A 10,093-nucleotide genomic window follows, 5' to 3' on the forward strand; every position below is an offset into this window, starting at 1 on the left:
TCCTCATAGATGACCTTGACATCTCTATAGATATTTGTAGTCAATGATGTCATCTTGATCAATGTTAATCTCAAAAGTTACCCAAATTTGTTTTCTATTTGTGGAAACGTCGTGGAAATGAGCATAATCATTCCTACACAATTTTAATATATTTCTTTAATACAAGAACACTCACCCAGTCGCCATCCTCAATATTTGAAAAAATATTGAGTTATGAGGATGTCCCTCACGGCCTAGACATTCTTCACTTTTATTTTGTATAATTTGTTTTTCTTAAAATAAAATAAAATGAAAGTTTCCACAACTCAAAACTCCTCTTTGAGTCTTTGGGAAACAAGTTATTCAATCACATGGGAAAATAAAGAATAATGGAAATTGGTTATAGAATTGGCTAATGCAACTTCTAGAAACAAGTCCAAACATGCTTCCAATCCTTTCCTTTTGCATTGACATGACCAAGAAGTATAATTAAGATTTTGGTTGGAGACAACAAACCACACTGGCTTTCCATCAAAAATATTTCCAACCATATTAACATGTGTACTTATCAATTCAGTAGCCTTACTCCTTGGATCTTGCATATACAAGTACCTCACACTTACCACTAATTGTTGCACAATGTATAAATATATTCAACATAATCAATGTTTGTAACATAAGATAAAACTTCAATATTTTTATATGATACACCTTTTTGAGATATTTACTTTTCAAAAATATTCTAACAAAATATTTATATGGAAAATTGTGTGAGATAATGCAACATAGTGACTAAAGGAGTCCTCTACAGAGAGATGCATAATGCTTGATTTACCTTTTTTATTGTTTCACAATGGAATATAAGATGCAATTTCAGAAAGGAAGGAGAGATACAAAATTTTCAATTGGAGGCTACTCAAGTGATCAAATATGGGAAATTGGAATATGATGAGTAAATAAATTTCTTAAATAAGTGTTTTTAATAGAATTTGTAGTAATAGGAGTATCTTGATAGAATCGTAATCTCACTTCAACTATCTAATAGAGATAATGCATGTTAGTGGTTAATACCAAAAAGATATAATATGATATGCCATTATGAGATTTCCTCGTTCTGGTAAAATACTTATGATATGTCATTCCGAGATTTCCTTGTTTTGGTAAAAAACTTGTGGGATTAAAATTTTACATCCCCGAGCTTAAATTATCTATTCCAAAATGAGATTCAATTGACATATCAATGTTGCCTCTTTAGCATTACAACATTCAGTTTGACTTCTGTATACACACGCCATCTCATAGGATTTGAATGCTAACAAGGAAAGTATGACTTAATATAGATGTCATAAATATGTTGCCTTTTAAACATGCAATGGCACAATAAAACTTACAAACTAATTCCTTTGTCTGAATTTTACACTAGAAACCAAGTAATGGTGATCCGGGCAGGAAAGAAAAGTGAACTTATCTTGTAATATGTTTTAGACTTGAATGACCATGAGTAAATAACTACCTATTGTTGGAGAGTCTCTCTTTCATATCTTTTAGAGATTTGAAGACAAAGTGGCATTCACAAAGGACATAGAAGAAACAGGATGACTGGATGTTGCTACCTACTACTAGAGAGTCCCTCTTCCATATTTTTTAGATATTTGAAGATAGAGTGACATTCACAGAGGACATAAAAGAAACATGATTATTGGATGTTTCGAACACTAATATTTCTAGTTCGCTAGTGCTGCCACTGGTACTGCCTTCAATGCTTTCCAAATATTTAGGAGTAGGTGCTTTTTTCAATAGGAAAAATCCCCTCTAGCATTTGGACAACTTTCCGCATAGTTGGTTGTTATGAAGGTTTCTCTTGAATGCACTAAAAAATAACTTGAAGTGCTCTTTTTACCTTATCAATATTAATATCTCCACCCAGTTTCTCATCTGTAATATTTAGAATGTTTCCTCTTTCAAATTCCTCATATGCCCATACTGAGAATTTCTTTCTCCTTGAGGCCATAGTATTAAAATTCCTTGTACCGCCTATGATCTCCAGCAAAACCATGCCATAACTATAAACATTAGACTTGGTTATGAGCAAGCCATTCTAGAGCTAGGTATCCTTTGGTTCCTTCAACATTAGTCAACATGTGCTTTTGATGACCTTTGTTAGTGATGAGCTTAGAGAGCCCAAAGTCAGAGACCTTTGCATTGAAATTATCATCTAGGAGTATGTTCTCAGGTTTAATATCACAATGAACAATGCAATCTCTGCACTCTTCGTGCAAGCAAGTGGCGAACCTGGTTGTCCCAAGGGATATTCCAAAGAACTTATCCCAATCTAGCATCCTAGATTGCTCTGGAGAAGCAAAAAGGAATGTGTCCAAAGAAGAATTTTTCATGAATTCATAAACCACCAATCTATGGCGGCCTTCTGAGCAAAATCCAATTAACCTAACCAAGTTCAAGTGATGAGTACTGCTGATGGTCATCACCTCCATGTGAAATTACCTCTCATCTTGTTCAATCCCTTCCAACTGCTTGATAACAACTATGGTATGGTTGGAAAATTCACCCTTGTACATTGTTCCAAACCCACCCAAACCCAAATTTTGCATAAAATTCCTTATTGAGTGTTGAAGTTCCTTATAGGAAAACTGAACTGGAGCCCCCGAGGCAAAATCCAGGAGTGTGTGTTGGGATATTTGTTGTCCAAATCTAAACCTAGGATTATTTCTATATAAAATCCACCAGATAGATGTTTGGATAGTAATCAAGGAAATAATAGGTACTACAGTTGTTGTTTCTATTGCAATGGTAGATACCTTGGATGAATTCACATTTCTAATTGTAGGAGGTGGTGGTGCAAGAAGATGACCTTCAACACATACCTTTACATAATAAGTGCTTGGAAGGGATGCTGATTGATAGGAACTTGTGAAATTATTTGTCTTTATGTGCCAAATGCTCGAACCATCAGCCATGACTATAGATGAAACACATAGTGGGTTCCTAAGGAAGTAGTTTTGGTCATAATCATGAATGCCCAAATAGTATATATCCAACTTTAAGTCTGAATATGGAGGATAAGATAAGAATCAAGTATCATTCAATACAACCATGCTTTGGTTAATATAGCCTGTAAGGTCCTACAGTCATCTACACCCTTGTGTGGGATCCTTGGGATCTATGGGAACAAAATATGCAGACGGGAATATGAAATAAGGGCTTATGTGACTGTATACAAACACCCCAAAGTTCCCACACCATCCATACACTTGAAATTGGTATCATATTACACTCCATCCCAGTTTCCATGTTCGAGATCTTTTAACCCATCCATAGGTCCTCAAATTTCCATTTGATTCAAGCCTGGTCCTTTGCAATGTGACAGAGGAATTGGTGTAATCATTGTTATATGCATTCCAAAGCTAATCACCAGAAGAGTTGTAGAGTGTGAAAATCCCTTGATTATCGAGATATGCCATAGATCCATTTAGGGCACCCTCATTCCAGTATAGTGATGTTCTTCCTCCATTTCAATGTGAAGTTTTCCCTGGGCTCTAGCATGAATGAATAAGATACGTGTGGAGGCTTTTTCCCTCACTTAAATTTTGATAAACCATGAGGGTATCAATAGAATTGGAAAATTTATCCCAAACACTATTGGAACTACTATTCTTCACTACAAAATTTTCAGTGTACTACATGGCAACAAAGACAATGCTTTGATTTCCAATATTAGTCTGACCTACCATGGTGTTCATTCCATTATGCAACACAAGGTTTCCATCAATATGGAAATCAAGGTAAGCTTTGTCACCCATTCTGATACCACCATTCTCACCTCCATTCCACACCAAATTTCCATCTTTAGTGTCAGAAATTGAAATTGCTAGAACATACAATCCATTTTTCCATGTGGGTGAAAGCCAAATCGGAAGATGCCACTAGGGGACTTCCAGTATTAGCCCTCTATCCATCCATAATATCACTAAATGTAAATAGATTAGGATCCACATAAATAGCCTGCATTGTTATAAATAGGTCACTTGCATAAACCAGAAATGAGAATGTTGTAAGTAATAACAGTGGGATCAATCTTCTTCTTTTTTATTTCATCAAATAATTCAAAGGATTTCTACAACTTACCTTCCATGAAGCTAGCATTAATCAAGATATTATAAATATAAACATTAGGATGAAGAACACTAGAAACCATCTCTTCATACACACTCCAAACCAGGTCTACTCTATCCATTTTGAGAAATGCGCAGAGAAGGGTGTTGTAGACCTAAACCATAGGCATGAATCTTCAACATCGCATCATCTAAAATATATTAATGACCTCTTTTAATAAAACCTTTTGAGCACATGTAGGACCCCAAGGTTGTTGGAATGTGGCCGAAGAATAAATTTCCAAACAGAATGAGGCTTTGAATCTTACCATCAATGTAGATATCTGGCAGTATGAGGCTCATGAGCCTATAAAATGTGACGTTAAGGGCCAACATCTTTCCATCTATCCCAAGGAATCGAAGAACTGAAACTGTGATGTTGTTTTCCCATATATTTATCACTTCAAGATCCGATGGGTTGTCGATGGGATCGATTTTCGCCATGGAGCCTATTACATAATAGATTCAAGAGAGTGGGAGAGATGAGGTTCTTGAATTCTTCTGATATTTTTCCAGCTAGTTCATTGAATGAAAGATCCAACAACTTCAAGCTTCTCATATTGCTGAGCTGGGGAGGAAAGGGGCTCGACAGGGCGTTCATGTAGAGGAAGAGCAAGTTGAGTGAGCTCAGATTCCATAGCTTGGTCAGAACTAAACCTGTGAGCATGCAACTAGACATGTAAAATCAGATGAGTTTCATTAAATTCCCAATTTGAGGGGGGTTCCTAAAGGAATAATTGTTGTAATGGCTAATGAAGAGGTGTCTTAGCTCAATGATTTTTCCAAGCTCAAGCAGGTGAGGTCGTTTTCATTGAGTCCCATGTAATGAAGGCTCATTAGGTTGCCATGGTAGAAAGGAATTGAATCGTGGTTTCCACTAAGATATGCGATCCTAGAGTTCCAAGTGGTAATAAAAGATTGGACAGAGGATGACAGAAATCGAAGGATGTGATTGGCTGGATCTATTGTGTCCAACCCCGCATAGGAACACCTTTAGCATAATTATTAGTATAAAAATAATTGAAAAAAAAGTTATAATTTAGTTAGTTATTAAGAATTTTTTAGTTTAAACAATTTGAGATGTACCATGGGATAAGTGTTTGGAAAACATATCAACAATTTAATTTATATGAATGCACTCGTAAATATGAAACATTTGATACTTTTATATATAGCTGCCACTACTAAAAATTTTGTATTAAAAAACAATGTCGATATATATATATATATATATATATATATATATATATATATATATATATATATATATATATATATGTATATATGTATATATATGTATATATATGTATATATATGTATATATATGTATATATATGTATATATATATGTATATCTATATATATACATATATACATATATACATACATACATACATACATACATACATATATATATATATATATATATATATATATATATATATATATATATATATATATATATATATATATATCTATATGTATATATATAATTTGTAATAAAATAAAATGTTTTTCATAATGGGTTATAACTAGAAATTGCACCAAATGTTGAAAAGGAAATGTCATAAGTCAGTAGCATATGAAGAATTAAAATTTTAGATATATGAATGATGGGAAATTTGAAGTGAAAATCTTAACTTATGCTATTGTTAAATTAATTGCCAGACTTGAATTCAAAAAAACTTGTTATATTAATTTACAAACACCTCTACTTTTAAAAACATAAGGGGAAATCATCAAGGGTTTAATCCTTCCCTCATATTTATGAAACTAATTCAAGAGTTACATTGTCACCTAGAAAGGATCAACAATATGATCCATATACATTTTATAAATCTATAAAGTTCAAAAAATTCCTAGTACTTCTAGGTGTTGAGTAAGTGGCCAATGTATAAGAAAGATTTTTAAAACACTTTCTGTACCACATGAAACCATGCTTCTTGGAACTATGCAACTACCATATCATTATTATGTGCACTTTTGACATTAAAACAATTTTTAAAAATGTATTAATTAAAAGAAATCATTCTGAATTAAAATTTTAGAAACTACAATAATGACATATCATATAAACTTTGTTATCTTATTATATGTGTCTATCAGTATTGATGTTCACACGTTCATGAGCATGTGGAATCAGATTTATGTTAGCATTAATTTTAATAAATGACAAAATTTCAACATGCAATTCACATAGGAAATCAATAATGCTTGGGTTAAATTTGAATTTAGACATCAAATTAATAAGGTAAGATAAATCATAATGGTTATCTATAGAATTGAAAGGATTTATTATACAAGGAATTGTAGGGTGAAGGTCTTATAGACTCTTATAAAAAAATACAACATAACACATTGTAATACACTTATTCATTTATCAGAATTACGTTAGTTGAGATTATTAATAATGTACTTGTTACACATTCAAGTAAAGGAAGTGTGTTTTGTTAGATTTTTATTACTGCACTTGTTTCGTTGCTCATCAGCTCTCTTTCATTCACACATTTACTCTCAACTTATTAGTATTCTCAATTTATGCAAATCCTTAAAGATGAATGCAACCACACGCTATACATTATAAAATCCTTGGTGTCAAACAATTATCTTCAAACACAAGTTTTTCAGTTTTGATGAAATTTAAGATGTGTTGGTGCATTTGAATCTTGTTGGACTATGTACGTGGTTTTGGAAAGGAAATGAATAGTAACATCCAGTTTATCTATAATACATAACACATTATGTTGGTTTATATGTATATGTATATATAGCATCATCCTGAAGCCAAAGCATTACAGGTTATGAAACCCAAAATAGGGAAACATTAGACTTTCATCCTGATAGCTAGGATGAAATACTTTTGGGGATATTATGACCAGTTATCGCTAGACCTAATGATGGCAGCAATAACTCGTATGGAAGTACGCCAACCCCATTCCTATTCCTTTTACTCAAATCTTCATTTCTCTGATGTATGATTTCCTCTGCCCCCTGAACTGTGGAAAAAAACTTTTGAAAGGCCTTCAATGATCTTCCATCATTATTCCACTTATTATCATGTATCTCACCCAAGTAATCTTCTTTAAGTGAATGTTTTGATAGAGTGTCCATGACAACCATGGTTTTAGTAGCTTGGAGCTGAGTTGGCATTAATAGGAAGAAATTACGAGGATTTGAAAGAAAGGTTTTATACTCTGGATCTATTTCATTAGGGATCAAATTTCTCATAATATAGGGTTTTTGGGTACATGCCCTCCAGATGGGTATTGTCCAAAATTCAAAGCAGGATGTGGCCCTTATGCCATCTAGATTATTGTAGTTAATATCCCTGTTAGATCTTCCTTTGTCTCCAACTTTGGCTATCATCATGCATTCATTTGATTATAATTCCCTTTGTTTATTGTTTCATCCCACCACGATTGAAGTTCAATATCAGTTTGCACACTGTTGGAATTAGCGTAATAGATGTAAACATAATATTCTTCCCATTCCTTTATGGAAGACCTAATAAGAAGGCCATCAGTAGCATATGGTAATATTTTATTACAAGTATTAGACCATGGGGTTAAATCAAATCCTATGTTTCCATTCCCCTGATCATGGAAAAGACCTTCACTTGTTAGATTGATACATGTGATAATAAACGAAAAGTATTTGCAAAAGCATAGATTCAAGCTAAATTTCAACTATTTTGTTAGTAGCAGAGTATTTTTTACTAGAGAAAATGGAAAACAATAAAACCATGAAATAATAACCAACATGCATTTTGACACACAGACGTGTACATACAAACATAGATATACACACACATTTTGAACATCCAAGCTTCTTTGTTTTCTTGAGTGCTTGTTTCTAATCAATGAATTAGAGCTGTTGATTTTGAAAATTATCTTTTTATGAATCAAAGACACATTTTTGACTAACTACACTACAAGAGGCCACCATGAGAAAGAGTAAAAGAAAGAAATGTCATTTTGAAATGGTGAGAAAATGGAAAAGAAGGGCCTTTTTTTTCCTAACTTGCATTGTTTTGTGTTGGATATGTAGCATTTGGGCTATGAATATTTTACTTCTCTTGAAAAAATATGTGTTTCAACTAGTTTAGGTTTCTTTGAATAATAGCTCAAAGAGTATTTCAACAACGCTATGAAGAAAAATAGGTTTTGAAAAAATTACTTCGATAAAAACATAAATCAAGCTGCAATATGCAAGGATTCTCACTCCCCAGAATCTAACCTGAGAAAATTTTAAAGAGAACATAAATACAATGTGATAAGATAGCAAGATAGAAGTAGTAGTGAATAAAAAATTACAACATTAATAGATGAACCAAACTAACCTTTTTTAAAGATGAACCCAACATGACAAATGGATGAGGCTTCCCATATCATTTATTTGAAATTGAATTGAGCAGCATTTCCCATTAGAGATAAGACAATATGTTTTATGTAAATGAGAAGTGAAATACCACTAACATTGTAGAAACAAGTGCTAATGACACCATTTTGATAAAAGTTGCCATATAAGAAGAGCTACTAAAATAAACCAAGCTAAATGCACTAGGCTCTTCAATGTTGCAACTTGGGAAGGGCATGCAAAAAATGGTGTACATATCAAAGTGGGAAGAACTTATGGTGAGAATAGCTCCAATAAGGAAAATGTTGGGAAATGTTGTTGGAGGAATACATGCTGCCAACAAAAAAAGTGTTTAGTAGAGTTGTTCAAGAAAGAGACAGCTCCATCATGGTGACTAGGTAAGATGTGTTTGAATTTGTAAAAAAATTGTAGGAAAGTGAGAAAAATATAGCAGAGAAAGAGAAGACATGAATCTAAGGAAATAAGAGAAGACCTCACAGAGATGAGGATAAGGTTATATTATATAAAGGAGGTGCATACCTTGGATGATTCTTAGTAGAAAGGAAAGCCAAAGATGGCTTATGAGAGTTAAGATGAATGGGAGGAGGTGTCTCTTAAAGAGGCACATCGGCTTCCCTCAAAAGCTAAGTATAAGTTTACCAAAATACAACAAGATGTGAAGGGATAAGTAATATTAAAAGGTGAAGATTTTATTAGAATGATGAAAATAAAATCTATAGAAAGGCATCTCCACGTTGACGACAAAATTAACAATCAAGTACTTGAATGTAATAATACCTAGAAAGATTGTTCCTAGATTGTTATGGAGAAAGCCAATTATGAGTAAAGAGGGAATGTGGTTGTGTGCATGCTAGAATAAATTAGGAAGGGGCTTACACTAGTACAAAATGAATAATTAGTTACTAAAAAAACAACTGAAATTTGCATATAAACGACCATTTTTCAGTGGATGAGCAATAGTAGCTAATTTACAGTATCTTATAACACGACCAACTTTTAGTCATTTTTAGCTTAGTCATTAATTGGTTTCCTCAATTTTACCATCTAGTAGTATATTTAGTCATAAATTTGGTCATAAATGTTTCATTGGTTTCAAATATACAACAAAATATATTACTGTATGAATCATCATGAAAACCAATTAATGACCAAATAAATATGACCAAAATGTTGGTCGTGTTATAAGATACTGTAAATTAGCTACTAATAGTCATATATATGGAAATTTTAGTCATAATTTAAAACCAATTAATGACCAAAGAAATATGACTAAGTTTTAGTCATGTTATAAGATATTGTAAATTAGCTACTAATAGTCGTATATATGCAAAATTTAGTCATCATTTTAATTAAAAAATTATCATTTGCAGTAGTCATTTATCTTTTTTTTGGTATTTTCATATTCGTTATATAAATCATTGATTTAGTAGTTTCTATTCATTTCATTTAATTTTATTCATAATCATTATAAATGACTAATTTAGTCATATATTCATTTTATTCGTGTTCATCGTTAATTAATATAAACTACTAATTTATTAGTTTTAGATTGATTTTATGTGTTTATTA

General features: G+C 32.3%; 1 pseudogene; it reads right to left on the reverse strand.

The window, feature by feature from the left end:
- Positions 1–1,623: 1,623 nt before the first annotated feature.
- LOC149140051 (G-type lectin S-receptor-like serine/threonine-protein kinase At1g34300 pseudogene) lies at positions 1,624–4,592 on the reverse strand (annotated as a pseudogene).
- Positions 4,593–10,093: the final 5,501 nt, after the last annotated feature.

Source organism: Pinus tabuliformis, chromosome X (genome assembly GCF_031772625.1).
Source record: "Pinus tabuliformis cultivar Carrire ecotype Pingquan chromosome X, CPIR1, whole genome shotgun sequence".
NCBI classification, from domain to species: domain Eukaryota; kingdom Viridiplantae; phylum Streptophyta; class Pinopsida; order Pinales; family Pinaceae; genus Pinus; species Pinus tabuliformis.